Below are 18,393 nucleotides of genomic sequence, written 5' to 3'. Positions count from 1 at the left end.
ACTGACCAGAGAGAGAGGACACCGTCTTCCAGCTCTTCCAACTCAAGTCGCACCGCATCTGCCTCATGCACAAATTCACTTTGGTCCTATGACCAGAGAAAGTGAAATATTCCTTGATAATAAAATAGACCCGATGAGCTGCTAATGATAATAAAAACGCTATCGATGCACTTGGCTACTCGTTCATTGCAACTGCAGTGCGAGTGGAAGTAGCACGTTTTATGTTATGTAATAGTGTTGAATTAAAACAGTGGTGACAGTGCTGAATAAAAACTTCAACACGAATTCACTCATACAAACAGCAGCTCTTTGCTGTATTCTTTGACAGTCTCTCTGCGGTCATGGTGGTATTAGGCACAGTGAATTGAGCTATCCGATTGGCCAGCGCAGGAGGCAAACTGGATTTTGCCACAGATCTCCCGGTCCACCGGGTAGGCAGAGTTTGTCTTTTCGAACAATGAAATGGTTCAAAATGAGAGCACTTTCCTTACCTGGTGCACATGGCTTCTGAATCAAGTGCACCTACCGCAACGTTGGCTTTTCTACAGAAATATTTGGTGATCAACTATGAATGCCTTGAAGATCGACCATCGACCGGTTGGCGGCCACTGCACTAGAACATTCTGAACACAAACCATAAGCCCCATTTGCCAAATGTGTCCGGGAGTAGATTGCCTTTTTTTTAAGACATTCTACCCAAAAATACATGAAAATGTAATTATGTTGACAACAAATATAACTGAAGTTCGCCATTGCTCTGTACGGCGATGATGAGGAGCAAACGATGGCTGTATGCTCGTGGCTCATTCGCCCCACTGCTCGTTCTGTTAGCAACATATATACATTATAACTTGTCACTCTGATCTTTTTCTACTTACCCAGAGTCAGATGAACGAATGGATATCTTTTTCATGTCCATGCACGCTAGTTAGCAAATGCGCTAACGCCAATTAGCAAATTCCTTCAAACTAAATGCAGAGAATTAATCTGACGATGGGTAAGTAGAAAAGGGGCTTAATTGACAGTCTTGCACTATCCATTTAAAAGCACATCTCGGTAGAAATATGTATATTTTTTACTACTAGTGTAGTGTAACAGTCATATCCCAATAGAGTTCCAGAAACTTGTAGAATCTATGCCAAGGCGCACTGAAGCTATTCTGGTGGCTCGTGTTCTGGGGGCTCGTGGTGGCCCAACGCCCTATGAAGACACGTTTTGTTGTTGTTCCCTTTATTTCAGCAGTTACCTGTATCTTATCAGTGTCCTCCTCCAGTTGTCATTATAGTGGTATGCTTTGACACTACTTTCACACCATTTTGGTTCCTCACTGGTGGTTGTGCTTCAGCAGCCACATAGCTGTCGGGGCCTGAGAACCGGTGTGAAATATGACTCCACTGGGTCCTCGGCAGGGCCTTGCTCATTGAGCAGACATCCACAGGAAAGGCCGGCGTAATTCTCACCATCAATTACAGTTGCTCTCCTGGGCCCACGACAGCCGTGAGCCGCATCCGCGTGCACCCACACGCCTTACCGTGGCGCAATGAGGCGGGGCACGCCGGGGAGTAAACGAGAGCGTGCAGCCATCCGATAAATACCAAATCTATCTCCCCCTCCTCTCTCGCGCCCTTTCTCTCCGTACCTTCCCACTGTGAGTGATTTTTCTTCCTCTTTTATTCTCTCTCCCTCTTTGTATCGCTCAGTGTCTCCACTTCCTTATTCTCTCTTTTTCTTCCCTCTCCCTGTTACTGTCTCTGACTTTCTCTGTTCCCTCTTTCACTGCTTCTCTGTTATTCTAGTCCTGCATCCCCCTCTCTCTTTGTAGAAAAACGTTTCCATTTCAGGTGATTCCCTCTTTTCTCCTGTCCTTTTTATTTTTACTCTGTTCACTCTGTCGTCCAACTTTCAGAGACTGTCTCTCACTTCCTTCTTTACCTGTTATGTCCTCGTCTATCCTTTTATTCTGTTCTCTCATCTCTACAGTTTGAATTTTCGCTCCCTCCCTGTCATAACATTTGAAGCCTGATGAAAAGATGATCGATTACGTCACACTCTCTGCCATCAAGGAGATGATATGTTCTTGTGAAGCGGAGTCTCCCCACAAGCAGGCTGGCTCAGAGGACGTGACTTGTCCAAATTGGGTCATCCCGTCATCTGAACACCCTCCTCATTTATCCTCTTCATGGCTTCTGCCGCATCGCTGTCATTGCTACTGTTATTTCTACTGCTCTTTGACGTCATCACGGTTATCATGATTAGGTTTAGACTGAATATGTGTTGGCGGAATCTCCCTAAGCCCCCAACTGAACATAGGGATTGTCTGGTGTCCTACTCAGGATCATTGTCAGCTTTGTCATCACATACTCATCATCACCACTGTCGTCGTCATCATCATCATCACCGTTGCCATCATCACCATCACCACCACCTTAATCATCATTACCTTGGACATCATCACTCTTGTCATCATCAATAGCACCTCCTTTGATCGCATCCTAATTCTCAGGTGACTGGTAGTGGCTGCTTGAATGAGTCTGCCCGCAGTTGTTTTTCACGGCAGACGTATGGAGAGCGAGATTGCGAGCACCTCCCGCTGCGATGATGTGGCAAAGCGCTGCTTGCCTCTCTAAGCCAAGACATCAATAAAGGGACTGCAACAGTGGCGCCTTCTGCCAAGTGGAGTAGAAGGGCTTTGAGCTCCACAGTGTTTCCCCACGTGAGACTCCTCTCCTACAGAGTTGTTCCATGGGCCTTAAAGGAAGAGCCGCAGACGACGAAGACTTTCCCACCAATTAGACCAAGTGCTAGTCTCTTAATGGTGCTGTCATATTATGGGCGGCTTGTGCAAGCGACTGTTTGAATAGAGGTAGGTGCACATAGAAATAGATTTGCTTTAATCGGAATGTCCCTACTAGTATTTCTATATCTACGGTGTTGCTAACTGAGTAAGTGTGCAATCGCTAGTGATCTAGAAAAGGGGACAAGTACACGGAGCGGGGTTGGGAGCGGAAAGGCCAAGCTGCAGTGGGAAAGAGATGGCGTTTCAGCCCGTGGAGAAAGAGTGGGTGTTGCGGCTTTGGTGGGTTAGATTTTGGGAGTGAAGTAATAGACCATCATGCCCATTTATATTTGTGACCTTTACCCTTTTACAGCTCCCACACACACACTGAACTGTGGAGTGTGGAGACACCTCCTACTACCTCCTCACTTTGTTTACCTTTGAGAGTGCTGAAGGACTTGTTTGGGTTGGGGGGCCCACTGGATTTAGGTGCCCCGTGCCTGAAATGCGTTAGTCCGGCCCTGGTTAGCTCGCTAACGCTAGCTAGGTAGTGTATCTATGTAAGTGTTGGTACTGGAGCAGGCATTTAGCTGTTGTAGCTGGTGTGGACAGCGCATATTGATTTAGCCCAATCTGCCTCTTCATTTAGGGCTCAGGGAGATGAATAGCTGACTGCAAAACAATCAGCCGCTGCCACCTCCGCACAATTCCGCCTACCAACCTGACACACACCCACCCTCAACGCAAGCACGCTCAAATGCTGACCACAATGTTGATTTTGTCCACCCACACCAGATGCGATCAGGACACGCAGGCTGAAATATCTAAACTAACTCTGAATCAACTATATTAATTTGGGGACAGGTCGAAAAGCATTCAACATTTATGGCAATTTAGCTAGCTAGCTTGCTGTTGCTAGAATTGTCCTGGGATATAAACATTGGGTTGTTATTTTACCTGAAATGCACAAGGTCCTCTACTCTGACAATTAATCCACAGATAAAAGGGTAAACCGAGTTTGTTTCTAGTAATCTCTCCTCCTTCAAGCTTCTTCTTCTTTGGACTTTATATGGCTGTTGGCAACCAACTTTAAGGTGCTTTACCACCACCGACTGGAGTGTGGACCTTAGTTCATCTTTCAGTCACCCAATGTGGGTATATACTCCTAAAAAACAATGAGGAGATGGGAGAGGCGGGACTTGCAGCAAGTCAAGCATCACAAATAGAACCAAGTTCTATTTTAGCACCTGGCTAAGTAGACGGTCGTTGAAGTGCACGAGCAGTGTGGGTGCAATGATTGAATAACATGTATGTGTACATTTATTTTGCAGCGTACGCAACGCGGGCGGTGTGGGCAGCATGACACACTCATTAATGCTTGCACACAGGCATTTATGTGAATTGATGTGTGTATCACACCTTGAAATGTGGGTTCCATCATGCAAACACATATATGTGTATACACACATACACTGAGTATATCAAACATTAGGAACACCTTCTTAAAATTGAGTTGCACCCCCCCCCCCTTTTGCCCTCAGAACAGCCTCATTTCTTTTTGGTCTCTAGAAGGTGTCAAAAGCGTTCCACAGGGATGCTGGCCCATGTTTCCCACAGTTATGTCAAGTTGGCTGGATGTCCTTGGTGTGGTGGACCATTCTTGATACACAAGGGAAACTGTTGAGCGTGGAAAACCCAGCAGTGTTGCAGTTCTTGACACAAACCGGTGCACCTGGCACCTGCTACCATACCCCGTTCAAAGGCACTTACATTTTTTGTCTTGCCCATTCCACATCTGAATGGCACAAATACACAATCCATATCTCAATTGTCTCGAGGCTTAAAAATCGTTCTTTAACCTGTCTCCTACCCTTCATCTACACTGATTGAAGGGGATTTAACAAGTGACATCAATAAGGGACCATAGCTTTCACCTGGATTAATCTGGTCAGTCTATGTCATGGAAAGAGCAGGTGTTCTTAATGTTTTGTACACTCAGTGTACATACACGTGCACGCGTACACACACACACACACACACACACTCTATTGGCTTGTACACCTATTCTAGTACCCACACAACGCAATCATAAATCAAGCATTTAGTAAATTACTTTGCTCTTAGATCAAACACGTTTGAGATCAAGTGGAGAAACAAAACATTCAATGTTCATTTATTTTGTTTGAAATACGGCCCGTCAGGATTCGAATGCTTTTTGATCCTGGAAGTAGCACCAGCATCCAGTTCTCCCAAACGTGACTAATTGCATGTCTGTAAGAAAAATGTGTCTCCTATTACACGTGATCCTCACTAACAAGTGTAGCAGATATGAACAGGCTTGTCATTACTAGTATCCATTGTGTGTTGACATCAACCGTCTTGGGACCTGGAGTAGTCTCACACGCATGCCCAACGAAGACCTTGGTTGGGTAATAGTTATCACCCTAGCTATGGGAGTGTGTCATTTGTGTTGGTTTGTGTCCATGGTTTGCCAGACAGAGACTGTCACAGTACGTTAGGCAAGCGCACTGACATACAGTACACTACAAGCAGCAACAAAGTCCTTTCATTCATTATTGCAATGAGAGGTCCCGGCTCGATCTGCCAGGTTATCTGTGACTCAAAGGCAGCTATTTCAGGTGACATTACCTCAGGTCTTATTCAAAGCTCTGTAGGGAGATGTGCTGTGAATCAAGTGGTGCCCCTCACCATGAATTATGCAGGACTTTCTTCTACCTCTGTGCTCTCCTCCCACACTGTGTGTGCCTCTCTCTCTCTCCTCTCTCCTCTCACACACACACACTTTCTCCTTCTCACACATCCCTCTTCCCCGTACACACATTGACACACTCGCTCTCGCACACAAATCTCCCCACTCACTCTCACACACACTCAGACCCCTCCCTTCCTCAGCCTCTTTCTCTCTCTCTGACACTGCTGCATACTGACTAGATTTGTAGTATTAAACATCAGCATTTACGGGGCTAACTGTGCTATGTGGGGGTGCAGTCAGAAGCAGGTGACGTGATGTGAGGACGAGGTGACTCGTTCTCTACCTACCATTCACCAGCGGGAAGGAGAGACCGGGGAGGTTGGCTGATTACTAAATTATTTATTTCATGAGCCCCCATTTTACTTTGTGTGTGTGTGTGGGGGGGGGGGGTTACTATCCTTGTGGGGACCAGAAGTCCTAACAATAATAGTAAAACAAGGAAAATTCGGGCAAGTAGGGACATTGCGCCGGTCCCCACAAGGAAAAAGGCTTTTTTAGGGGTTAGGTTTAGGGTTACAATTAGGGTTACAATTAGGGTTAGTCAAAAATTATAATAAAATAAAATCTGTTATTTCAAGTTGCCTCCTTCAGTGGCGATTTTTAGCATGTAAATCTTGGTAGGGCATCAAGAAAAAAAGGTGGGATGCATGCCAGCAAAGCCACTGCACAACACAACACTAAACAATACATTATTTGCACTATAACGGTGACAAACGGTGCCCAAAATCGGTTAGGCCCAACATAAAGCTGTACCAACAGCAGTCCCAACATCTTACCACTACTACTCCTGGCTATCAGCAGAGCCTTGTCTGACAGCGAAACAGTTAATTCAGGCTCATTTACTGCCTTTAAAAAAACATAGCTGATATGGTTAAACAGATGTGGTTTCTAATGACAATTGAGATGTATAAGAGGCAATCCGTAATTTCGATTAAGACATTAATGAGCGAGCTAGGACGGATGTAGTCAACATAACTATTTGTTTAGCACTTTTGAAATGTACAGCGACAGAATTCAGAACAAGGGCTGTTCTTACAGTGTTCTCCCTGTACACCAAGTCAGAACCGTAGAATAAATAAAGGGGCCATATAAGCAGACAATGAAAGCTCGTACAATATTCAATGATTACATTTCTCTAAAACAGGTTATAGGCTACATGTGTACCACTAAGTCAGAACAGTAGTCGAAATTAAGAGGGGTAAATAGACCAAATTATTAGGGTGAGGCACATGGGCTACTAACATCTTACTACACAACATACACTTATTACTTTCTTAGCTACAGTATACATATCTCCCTGGCATATTACATAATTTATGCAGCAGTATGCAACACATTTTTGGACTCACCTTGTTGTGCTGTGCTCACTTGAACAGGAAGGTGGCGCGGCGGTCCTTCATGGGCAAATTCTGTCATCAAAGTCTGGCATTCTCTGGATTTATGCTGCTTTCAAAAACAACTGGGAACTCAGAAAAAATTAGGTTGAATCATGATGACGTCATTGATCTTCAGGTCGTAGCTCTAGAAAGAGGCCGGATTTACAGTTCCAAGTTGGATGACCGTTCAAAACGTATTTTCCCAGTCGGAGCTTGTTTATTCCCGCCATCCCAGTTGTCTTGAACTCACTGAAGTCAAGTTTTCGCAGTTCTGAGTTAACAGTTGTTTTGAGTGCGGCAAAAATCATGTTTCATTGACAGCATGGCCAATGTTGAATGTTTATCATTTAAACTTGGAAAAACGCCCCATAATCCCAGATTTGGGACCACACAGCTACTCCACTGAATAGCAGGCTAGTGATTGCTTTGCAATGCTTGCAGTTAGCCACTGTCACTGATTCCTTCCAAACCACTCATTGTTGAATATGTGATTTCCAACTTGTTGTGTAATGTTTATTTCCAATGGCCGATGAGCCACCGATACATTTTATCTATAATTTCTCTTCATTATTTCTCTTCATATGACATGGATTAAAAAGAGTTTGCCAGTAGATTGTCGACTTGATTCATGATGATGACTGCAAGCTAGATTTTGAAAGTCCAATCAAAGCTACTGTAGATATAACGTGATTTGACGTAATTTTACCTGTGGCCAATGATCTTGAACCGTCTTGGATTGGCACTTCTATTGTAACTCTATGGCAACACCCAAGGGGCTGGAATTTTCTAGCTCCACCCTTAGACTTGGCGGTGACAGTATGAGTGACAGAACACTGAGCCAATCATGGCGCAACGCTCCATATTTTGTGCTGGCTTGCCCCACCACCACCACAGAAAGCACTGAGCTAGGCTGAAACACCCGCATTTTGGAGCTGCCTTACTCAAGAAAACAAAAAAGAGACCAGGTTTGTATGCAGATTTATTAACTCAATTATATATATATTGTTTTACATTGTTTGCAAACTGATATGTATTTTTTTTTGTGCCAAAAACGTGGGGCTCAAAATTGAATGACGGGTCGCCACTGCCTCAGTAATTATCTTGCCCAATAAAAAACGTGCCTGATATTCTAAGAATTGATTAGTGTTGGGCCGGCCCAGGTTAAAGTTTTGCGCGAAATTGTAGCCTGTATAGGCCAACACATGGCCATTGCTGTGGTGAGAGAAAGAAGCGCACCTGTATCTTTCACAGAACTAGAATAAGATTCACTTTCCCTCTCTCTGCTCTGATAGACATGTCCCTGCAACTCTCACCTCTCCAGCGTTGCACTTCATTGCCGTGGTAACCCTGATAAATTGAAATACATTTACCAAAGTTATAGAATTACTCCTGTCTGTTCAGAAAGAAATTCAATCTTTCAGAATACTACACCAGGAGTAGGCCTATAATTTAGCCACAGCGGATCAATAGCATATTATTATTTGTTTTTGTTATACAATATGTGAGTCTTCACACACTTAGGTCTATGCTATTGATGGGTTTCAAGAAAAGGTCGTTTTTATTGATCTCAGATTCTCAGTTTGTCAGTGTCAAAGTAGCCTTTCATTTTGTTCATTTGTGAAGTATTAAAAAAGATTCTGCTAAAGTCTCCAGCCATCGAAAATAATGTACATTTGCATGAAATGCATTTATAAAAGGCCCATGTATGCAATTTATGCAAGCACCTCTACTCTACTGCTCTATGCCAGCACGCAAAACCGATGATATGTATGCAATCCTTTATTCAAATTTTTTTCTATTACCTCAGAGGCCCCCCTCTCGGCTCACTTTTTGTTCCGGCACCTCCCAATTTACAAGTTAAGTACTGGGGTTAGTGTTAGGAGTTAGGGCTAGGTTTCGTTTTGGGGTTAAGGTTAGGGTTAGGTTAGGGTTTAGGGAAAATTGGATTTTCAGTTGTTTGGTCCCCTTAAGGATAATAAAATAAATGTTTTTGAGGATTGGTGGGGTTGCAGTGTATGTTTGATGGAGGGACTGTGTGTGTGTGTATGCTCGTGCATACAGCTAGTGAGTTATGGTCATGCGGGCCACACCTTGTACAGCCTACGATTTAGATCTGGCTAAAGCTTTCCAGATCAAGAACCATAATCCACTTTGCTGCAATGCCCCTGCAATGCAACATCCTTTGTCCTTAGTCTCTCAGTACGTGTGTGTATGTGTGTGTGTCCCTAGTGTCGGTGTGTATGTGCGTGCGTGCGTGTGTGTCTATTTCACCATTGCGTGCCAGCAAGAGAAAGTGAGAGGACCGTGGAAGAACAAACTCAGATCCCCTCCTCTCAGCTCATGAAAAATTGCTGGGAAAGGGCAAATATTTGAGAGCAGCCGATAGAGCGCTACTGTTAGTCCCTAATAAATACAGCTCAATTCTCCCAGGTGCTCCAATGCGGTCTTCTCCACTGAAGCAAACCTGCCTGGCAAATGCTTCCAGATGTAAAGAGTGAGAGAAAGAAAAAGAGGAAGAGAGACACAGGGTTGATTGAATTAAGTCGTTCTTAAATGAATCGCTGCTTTTGCCTGCAGTCCATTATTATAGCTGTGCTCATAAATGTAATGTGATACGTACGGGTATATATTCGATTTTAGATGAGCTCATAGTGTCTGCCCTGCAGAAACGTCTAGCCTCTTGCCGGAGTGTTCATCAGTTCATTTATTTGCCTCATGTAACCTCAAACACAGAGATACTAACTTCTCAGGGCTAGGGTCCTTTTTTCTCAATTTCCGCCTGACTGACGTGCCCAAAGTAAACTGCCTGTTGCTCAGGCCCTGAAGCCAGGATATGCATATAATTGGTACCATTGGAAAGAAAACACTTTAATGTTTGTAGAACTGTTAAAATAATGTAGGAGAATATAACATAATAGATATGGTAGGAGAAAATCCACTCCTACACTTGTGACGACTTCACCAATGTGACCAGCAAGATCCTGGCCAAGGTGGGCCGCAACCTGCACAACCAAGCCCACCATCTTCTCTGGCTCATCATAGAGCAAATTAAAGCCCACTTCTACCGTGCCTACATCATGCGCTAGTGCAACCCGCTGTTCTCGGGCCACGACAACCTCAGTCCGGTGGTGACGACAGAGCAGAATTTCAACAGCCTGCTCATCCGGCCCGACCACTCCCTCCGGAAGCGAGGCGACAGCTACTACCTCAACCGGGGCACCATGCTGCACACTCACATCTCGGCCCACCAGAGGGAGCTGGTGTGCTCGGGACTGGACGCCTTCCTGCTGGGGGGCGAAGTGTAACCGAGGGACAAGATTGATGCCAGCCACTTCCCCGTGTTCCATCAGATGTTGGGCGTGCGCCTCTTCTCTAACCACCAGGTTAGTAGAGGGCTTTTCACACTAATGAGCCGAACCAAGCCAAGGCAAACCAAGCTGCATTGAGTTGATCTGGTAGTTCATCCACCATAGTTTCTGGAACCCTGCTCACAAGGACAATGTGAAGAAGAAGAATGAAGACGAAAAAAATCATAGCAAGAGGACAGCTTGGTTCAGGTGAAAAGGGTATAGGGTTATAGTAAAGGAGAACTAGGGAGCTTCAGTATCATGTCCCCATAAAGCTTTTGAAATCAAAACCAATGCTGGTGGAGTTAAGGTACTGGAACATTTAAACTAAACATAACACTGCCATGAGTAGCTCCAGTTTTATTGATTCGCTTCTCCTCCAGACCACAAAGTCAAGGCCTTCTGTGTAGGGTCACAACAAGCCAAAGAGTAGGACTCACAATGTAGGATGAATACAGTATCCCATTGTTACACAACGTGGAGCGCTACAGTTTTATCGATTGCATATAATTTGCTGAGTACTGCAAAGACATTGAGAAGTAAACTTAGATACACATACAATAGTTAATTCTACATGAAGTCCAATCATCAGCCATATTAACAGCATTAGCAGCAGTGTTGTTTTGAAGAGTTGTCTCTGAAGTATGTGTGTGTGTGTGTGTGTGTGTGTGTGTGTGTGTGTGTGTGTGTGTGTGTGTGTGTGTGTGTGTGTGTGTGTGTGTGTGTGTGTGTGTGTGTGTGTGTGTGTGTGTGTTTTTCAGCTGCTTGCCAAGGTTTAGAGCGGAGAGGACCAGTCTCTCTTCGAGAGCAGGGTGCGCCGGACCCCTCAGAAGCAGGAGACCTGAAACAGACCCTTGACCGTATGGTCAGACACCTGTTTGGAGAAGGTAAACAACGTTCCAAGTTTATGGATACCCACGTACCCACAATATTGATACCCCATGGTAGTCAACATAATTCTTCATGTAGCGTTCACCTACCAAGGTTCTGTTCCAATACTTCTTCCCTTCCTTGAAATGGTCTGGCATGACTGCATTGGTGAAAGCTTGCTAGATTAACTCTTACGGATTAGATGAACTCTTACGGATTTTAAAGGATCCATTTAAAATTGTTTTAACAGGCCCATAGTCCTCTTAGGCCATTGGTCTCTTGAAGGAAAGGATACAGGGAAATGTAACTTTTTGATAATTTTGGCATCAGTCCCTCGCCCTTTGTCTCAACCCGTTCTTTCCTCTCCTCCATCTCCCTTCATCCTTCTCATCTCTCTTTTCTGTGCCAGAGCTGGAGATCCGCTGGGTGGAGTGTTAGTTCCCCTTCACACATCCCTCCTTTGAGATAGAGGTGCATTTCCAGGATGACTGGCTGGAGGTGTTGGACTGTGGGGTGATGGAGCAGGAGCTGGTAAGCATGGCTGTTGACACACATGCAAATATACACAGACAAATGCACACACTCATGCACATGGGGCCGCAGGTAACCTAGCGGTCAGAGCGTTGAGCCAGTAACTGAAAGTTTGCTAGTTCGAATCCCCTGCCAACCAGCCGACTATGTAAAACATCTGTCGAACTGCCCTTGAGAAAGGCACTTGACCCAGGGTCGCCGTCAATAATGGCTGATCCCTGGCCGTGACCTCACTCTCCAAGGGTGTCTCAGTGGGATATGCAAGAAACACATTTCCATTTCACACCTCACACTTGTACATGTGTGAAACAGGACAAATATAAGCACCCCCATATGCGCAAACACTCACACACGAACGCATACACACACAGGCACACACTCATTCACGCTTGCGAACACACATGCACGTACTGTATACACAAACATGAACTCGTACTGTAGGTCTTGCATACACTTACTCTTTCTCTCTCACACACGCACGTACGCATGCACACACTCTCACACACATGCTTTAAAAAATACCCTTGCGCGCACGCACACACACACACACACAGGCAAACACACACACACACAGGCAAACACAAACAACCAAAACAACAGATTACTCTTTACAGATTTGGATCTGCGGTACTTAAGAGATAACTCTCGCTGTTTTGCCCTTGAACAAAGCTGTGTGCTGACGTGCCTCAATAAACATCCCACTTGTCTAGAAATCAATAATACATGAAATGGACGCCAAAACAACATGACTCCTGTTTAGCTATAGTGTTTGCTCTCTCCCCACACAACGAAGGCTGTTGTGGCTGAGGTCGTTGAGGTCAAACCTTTCTCCTCTGTCTTCGACCCTGCTGCAGTGCAGTCACACTTCCTGCCTCCACCAGCAGATGGCAGTGTTGTGCAACTGAGGGGTGCAGGTGAGCCTGAGGGTGGTGGGATTCCTGTTTGGGGAGTGTGTGGACGGAGACACTCTCTGTGGCCCCAGGGGACGGGGTCTGGTTCAGCGGCCCAGACAGAGGCTTGTTCCGGGGGGAGAGGACCTTGAATGACCCCCTCGCGCTTCAACAGTAGCTTGCAGCCAGCGAGCCTGCCATCCCTAGACTGTTACTAAAGGCATTAAAGAAGAGGGAATATGTTTGGAGATCTCCTGATTCCAGCTCTGCACTACAGTGGAAAAACCCTCTTAGCACTCAGCCCCTAGCCTTTCACCTCCAGACACATTGATTAAATAGTTATGTCCAATTGGCTCAGGCTCTGCCTGCTCGTGACACTGTTCCACAAGTGCCTAAATCACATTATAGAGCCAAACTGAGCCCAGCCAAGCTGTATTGGGCTGGCCTGGTTACGCCTCCACTATAGTTGCTGGAACCATGATGTAAAGGACAATGTGAAAAGAAAATATATGGGCCAGAACAGTATGCTTTGGGTCGGCCCTATAGTGTGAGGCAAAAGACGTTTCACATTATAGGGCCAACTGTTTAGACACTGTTTAGACTTATATTGTCTCAGAAGCCCAAACTTCTAAGATACCATTCCAAAGCCTGGGAAAGTTGTGTGTAAAAATAAATGTGTCTTAAAAAAGCATGTATAAGATAGATTTCCATTGGAAAGGCCAGTTTTCTGTTTGTTATGATTCGGAAAAAGTAATTCTACTCTGTGAGCAATGCTACTCTATGTGAAAGGTCTCTGAGTTTAATGCGAGAGCACTGGCAGGTTTAACACTGTTGTGTTGTTTTAATGAAGCCGTCTTATTGTTCTATTATGAGCTATGCTGGAGCACACCGTTGAATGGTCCAAAACAAACAACTCCATTCCAATCTTGTGCATCAGACTCTAAAACATAAGGCTCCATTCCAAGATTGTGTGTTGGATGCTACAAAACAAACGGCTCCATTCCAAGATTGTGTGTTGGATGCTACATTACTCTCCCTGAGTGCTGAGTGCTCCTTCCAACATGCCTTAGTTGATGGGCCCGGAGTTTGGAAGTGTGTCCACTTGTTGGTGCAGTCATCATCTGGCTTATTTTGGAACCTACCGCCGACTGTGCTCTCTGGCATTTTGAGGGCGTCAATAATTGAACACCCCTGACCTCATCCCAACAAAGACACTCTGTTTTGTTAATCCCCCCCCCAAAAAGGAGAAAGAAAAGCATTTGTTCCATATTTAGTTTTCTCTCTCTCGCTTTCCCTTTCTTTCTTTCTTTCTCTCCCTCTTTACCATTCTCTTACTCCCTCTATATTTCTCTCCCTCTTTACCATTCTCTTACCCCCTCTATATTTCTCTCTCTATATTTCTCTCTCTCTCTCTATATATTTCTCTCTCTCTATATATATATATATTTCTCTCTCTCTATATATATATTTCTCTCTCTCTATATATATATTTCTCTCTCTCTCTCTCTCTCGTTTTCTCTCCCATTTTCATTTTGGAGCAACGGATGCACTGTAGAATCAGTGATGTAGAATCAGCACATCCAAACCTATTTCTGACATGGCGCCTCCTTAAAAATAGCTTTTTGTCAGGGCATTGCGAGAGTCTCTCTCTCCTTTTTTTATTTTTTTTAACAAAGGAGACATCCCTTGCAATACTATTTATACTTCATCTCTCAATTTAACGTAGGAGGGTCTGTGCAAAAAGCCTTTTTGTCTTTATGACACTGCTACTGGGGTTAAATTGTTGTATAAAACATTTGTCATGCCATTTTCTGTTTGTTATGATTCATAAAAAGCAATGCTACTCTGTGAGCAATACTACTCTATCTTTGAAGAACTCATGTTGAACCCGCGGGATGTAGTTTGGGGGTGCTGCGATCTTTCGCCAACGGACAAATATGTTGGTCTGCTAATACAGGACTAGTAGCATTTTTGGGGGTATATAATACAGTACCAGTCAAAAGTTCAGACACACCTACTCATTCAAGGGTTTTTCTTTATTTCTACTATTTTCTACATTGTAGAATAATAGTGAAGACATCAAAACTATAAAATAACACATATGGAATCATGTAGTAACCAAAAAAGTGTTAAACAAATCAAAATATATTTTATATTTGAGATTCTTCAAAGTAGCCGCCCTTTGCCTTAATGACAGCTTTGCACACTCTTGGCATTCTCTCAACCAGCTTCACCGGGAATGCTTTTCCAACAGTCTTGAAGGAGTTCCCACATATGCTGATCACTTGTTGGCTGCTTTTCCTTCACTCTTCGGTCCTACTCATCCCAAACCATCTCAATTGGGTTGAATTCGGGTGATTGTGGAGGCCAGGTCATCTGATGCAGCCCATTACTTCCCATGGCTATGGTTGAACCCCTCATTTTTTGTGTTAACTTTGGAAATTGGTCAATCAGAATAGGTGAGTGTGTTGCTGGTGTGATTTATACTATATAACGTTTAATATTCCTTGTTTTTTTTGTATTTGTATTTATTATTGCTCCCCATTAGCTGCTGCCAGAGTCTATTTTGGACTTGGAAACTGCGACGAGACCCCTGGTGGCATGTCTTGTGGGGTATGCATGGGTGCATGAGCTGTGCGCTAGTCGCTTTAACAGACAGCTTGGTACTTCCAACATGTCAATCCCTCTCACTAAGACAAGTGGTGATGCAGTCATCCTCCCCTCAGCAGCCTCCACTGTTACATTATGACTTCCAACACCCCTGGGACATTGTACATTAGCAGCAGCACTATGACAACTCAGCTACACAATGGTAGGGATTATCTGAGCAGATCTTGGGTCACTAATAAGTAATTGTCTCTCGCGGCCAGGCAACAAAATTATTTGGGTGGACTCCGTCATTGCTGTAGAGCATCTTCCGTTTCCGAAAGGTGTCAAAGTTATCTATAAAAGTTATGCCAACAGAGCTACAGTAATCCTTTAGCCAGATGTGTAATGCCAGAAGCTTGCTGAATCTTTCGCAGCCGCGTCCCAGCGATGGCACAGGGCCTGAAATGATCTGCTGTTTTTTGGAGTCTTTCAGAGCTAGAATCAGTTCAGTTTCAGCAGTTCTGAGCTAGCCCTCCTAATGCCGTTTTGTCCCCACATGGACTACGACAGCATCAGGACCCAGCAGCTGTCACAGAACGGTAGGAAGTAGCCTTGTAATTTCCTGTACTCGTGCTCAAGGATAGCACAGGGTTTTTGACCCGGGAACCGAGATATTTCTCATCATAGAGCTGCCGATGATGACAGTTGGTGAAATGGCCGAGGAGGTCCGGTTGTTTTTCCGCCTAGAGGGGTTTAGGAGACCCCTCGAGGACCAATGGGAGGTGAGACCCGATAGACGCAAGCCAGCCATATAATCGATTGTGGCTGACGGGGCCGGCGTCTCGCACCCTCACGGTCCAATGAGGGGGGAGCTCTGAAGATCTGAACCTGAGATAGGACCACCCTGGGTTGGAAACAGGGTAGAGGCCGATGGCACTGCAACCTCCGAGGCCAGCGGGGTGAAGCTGTTTTATGTCTGGATTGGGCTTCCCAAAGCCAAAGAAGCCATGTTCACCATTGACCACTGCTTTCCAGTAGGCTTACGATGGATGATGGGATTACATTGCTGGATAGTGATCGGAGACTGTGGCATCCGCTAAGTCCTCTAGAAGCGTCGGTCCTGTTAAATTTTCCACATTCGGGGGAGACTTCCTCAGTGTGAGGTCCCTGTGAAGCACCTGTGATTCTCTCACCGTATTAGAAGTGTAGAGATGGTGGAAGTGCAACGTGGAAATTTGCTTGCTTTGGCTAGACAGCTGTATCCCATAGTCCTCCGCACAGTGTCCCGGAAAAGAGGCATGGTGAACACAACTCCTACAACGCAGGAAGCATTCGCCTCTTCCTCTGAATGAGGAGGCCTCCATCCAATCAGTTATCTTCGTTAGCTTGATGGCTAGCAGCTTAGCTTGCTCGCTAAAGTTACCAACTCTGTTAAGCAGGCTTTAAACTGTCTGTTAAGCGGGATTCCCGGAACAAGAAATAGCTAACTGTTGTGTCTTAAGGTGCTCTGACAGATAGGTGTACACGTAACATCTTCTTGTATCCACTGAAAACGGCATTTCTTCATAAAGGAAGCACTCAAGAGCTTCACTTCCTGTTTACATCTGGTAAAAAAAGGTACTATCAGAATGGGATTCATATTTTCCAGTTTCGATACCGGGAATAGTTATATTTATCCTGAGAGTCCCGAGAAATACCGCAAGTGCCCATTTTAAAGCGCTTAAAACCATAATATGATCCCTATGCCATGGTTTTCCCCAAATGAGAGGGGCGCTGCACCACCATGTTGGCTTGGCTGCGACCACTATGTAAAGATTTCAGAGCAAATTCAATTTAGATTTAGTAATGATAGAGTAAGTATCATTGATCGCCAATTACATTGTTCTGAATTGCGAAACAGCCTGTTCATGAATTCCAAGCATTATCATGTTCCTCAATTAATTCAACGCATTTCAGCAGTGGGCTGTCTCGAAACAGAGTGCGCTCAGGACGCACAGAGCGCACCCAGAATATAGAATTGCCGACTCATACAAACGGTGTAATGGCAGTCAAATTACAAAAAGTCAAATGACTAAAGTTGCCTAAGCTTGCTAGATAACCTCCTTCAACGAATGACAGAATACCTCCTATATTTGTCAAAATTGAGTTGATGATTATGCAGATCAGCTCATGAATAATGAGGAGATGATGCAAATACAATGAACAAAAATATAAACCAAATGAGCTTCAATGCCATACAACACTCCTTCCGAGGCCTCCAACTGCTTTTAAATGCAAGTAAAACTAAGTGCATGCTCTTCAACCGATCGCTGCCCGCACCCACACCGCCCGACTAGCATCAGTACTCTGGACGGTTCTGACTTAGAATATGTGGACAACTACAAATACCTAGGTGTCTGGTTAGACTGTAAACTCTCCTTCCAGACTCAAATTAAGTATCTCCAATCCAAAATTAAATCTAGAATCGGCTTCCTATTTTGCAACAAAGCCTCCTTCACTCATGCTGCCAAACATACCCTCGTAAAACTGACTATCCTACCGATCCTTGACTTCGGCGATGTCATTTACAAAATAGCCTCCAACACTCGACTCAGCAAACTGGATGCAGTCTATCACAGTGCCATCTCTTATATCACCAAAGCCCCATATACTACCCACCACTGCGACCTGTATGCTCTCGTTGGATAGCCCTCACTACATATTCATCGCTAAACCCACTGGCTCCAGGTCATCTATAAGTCTATGCTAGGTAAAGCCCCGCCTTCTCTGCTCACTGGTCACCACAGCAACACCCACCCTTAGCACGCGCTCCAGCAGGTATATTTCACTGGTCATCCCCAAAGCCAACACTTCCTTTGGCTGCCTTTCCTTCCAGTTCTCTGCTGCCAATGACTGGAAAAAATTGCAAAAATCACTTAAGCTGGAGTCTTATATCTCACTCTCTAACTTTAAGCATCAGCTGTCAGAGCAGCTTACTGATCACTGTACCTGTACACAGTCAATCTGTAAATAGCACACCCAACTACCTCATCCCCATATTGTTACTTATCCTCTTGCTCTTTTGCACCCCAGTATCTCTATTCTCTACTTGCACATCATCATCTGCACATCTATCACTCCAGTGTTAATGCTACATTGTAATTATTTAGCCTCCATGGCCTATTTATTGCCTTTCCTCCCTACTCTTCTACATTTGCACACACTGTACATATATTTTTCTATTGTGTTATTGACTGTACGT

At 44.6% G+C, this 18,393-nt stretch overlaps 1 pseudogene; it reads left to right on the top strand.

The window, feature by feature from the left end:
- The window catches only part of LOC120050693, a 125,884-nt pseudogene that overhangs the window by 3,616 nt on the left and 103,875 nt on the right, over positions 1 to 18,393 (top strand).

This window comes from Salvelinus namaycush, chromosome 7, assembly GCF_016432855.1.
Source record: "Salvelinus namaycush isolate Seneca chromosome 7, SaNama_1.0, whole genome shotgun sequence".
Classification (NCBI taxonomy): Eukaryota; Metazoa; Chordata; class Actinopteri; order Salmoniformes; family Salmonidae; genus Salvelinus; species Salvelinus namaycush.
Note: the sequence above shows the minus strand (reverse complement) of the source record. Positions and strands in the feature narration are given on the sequence as shown.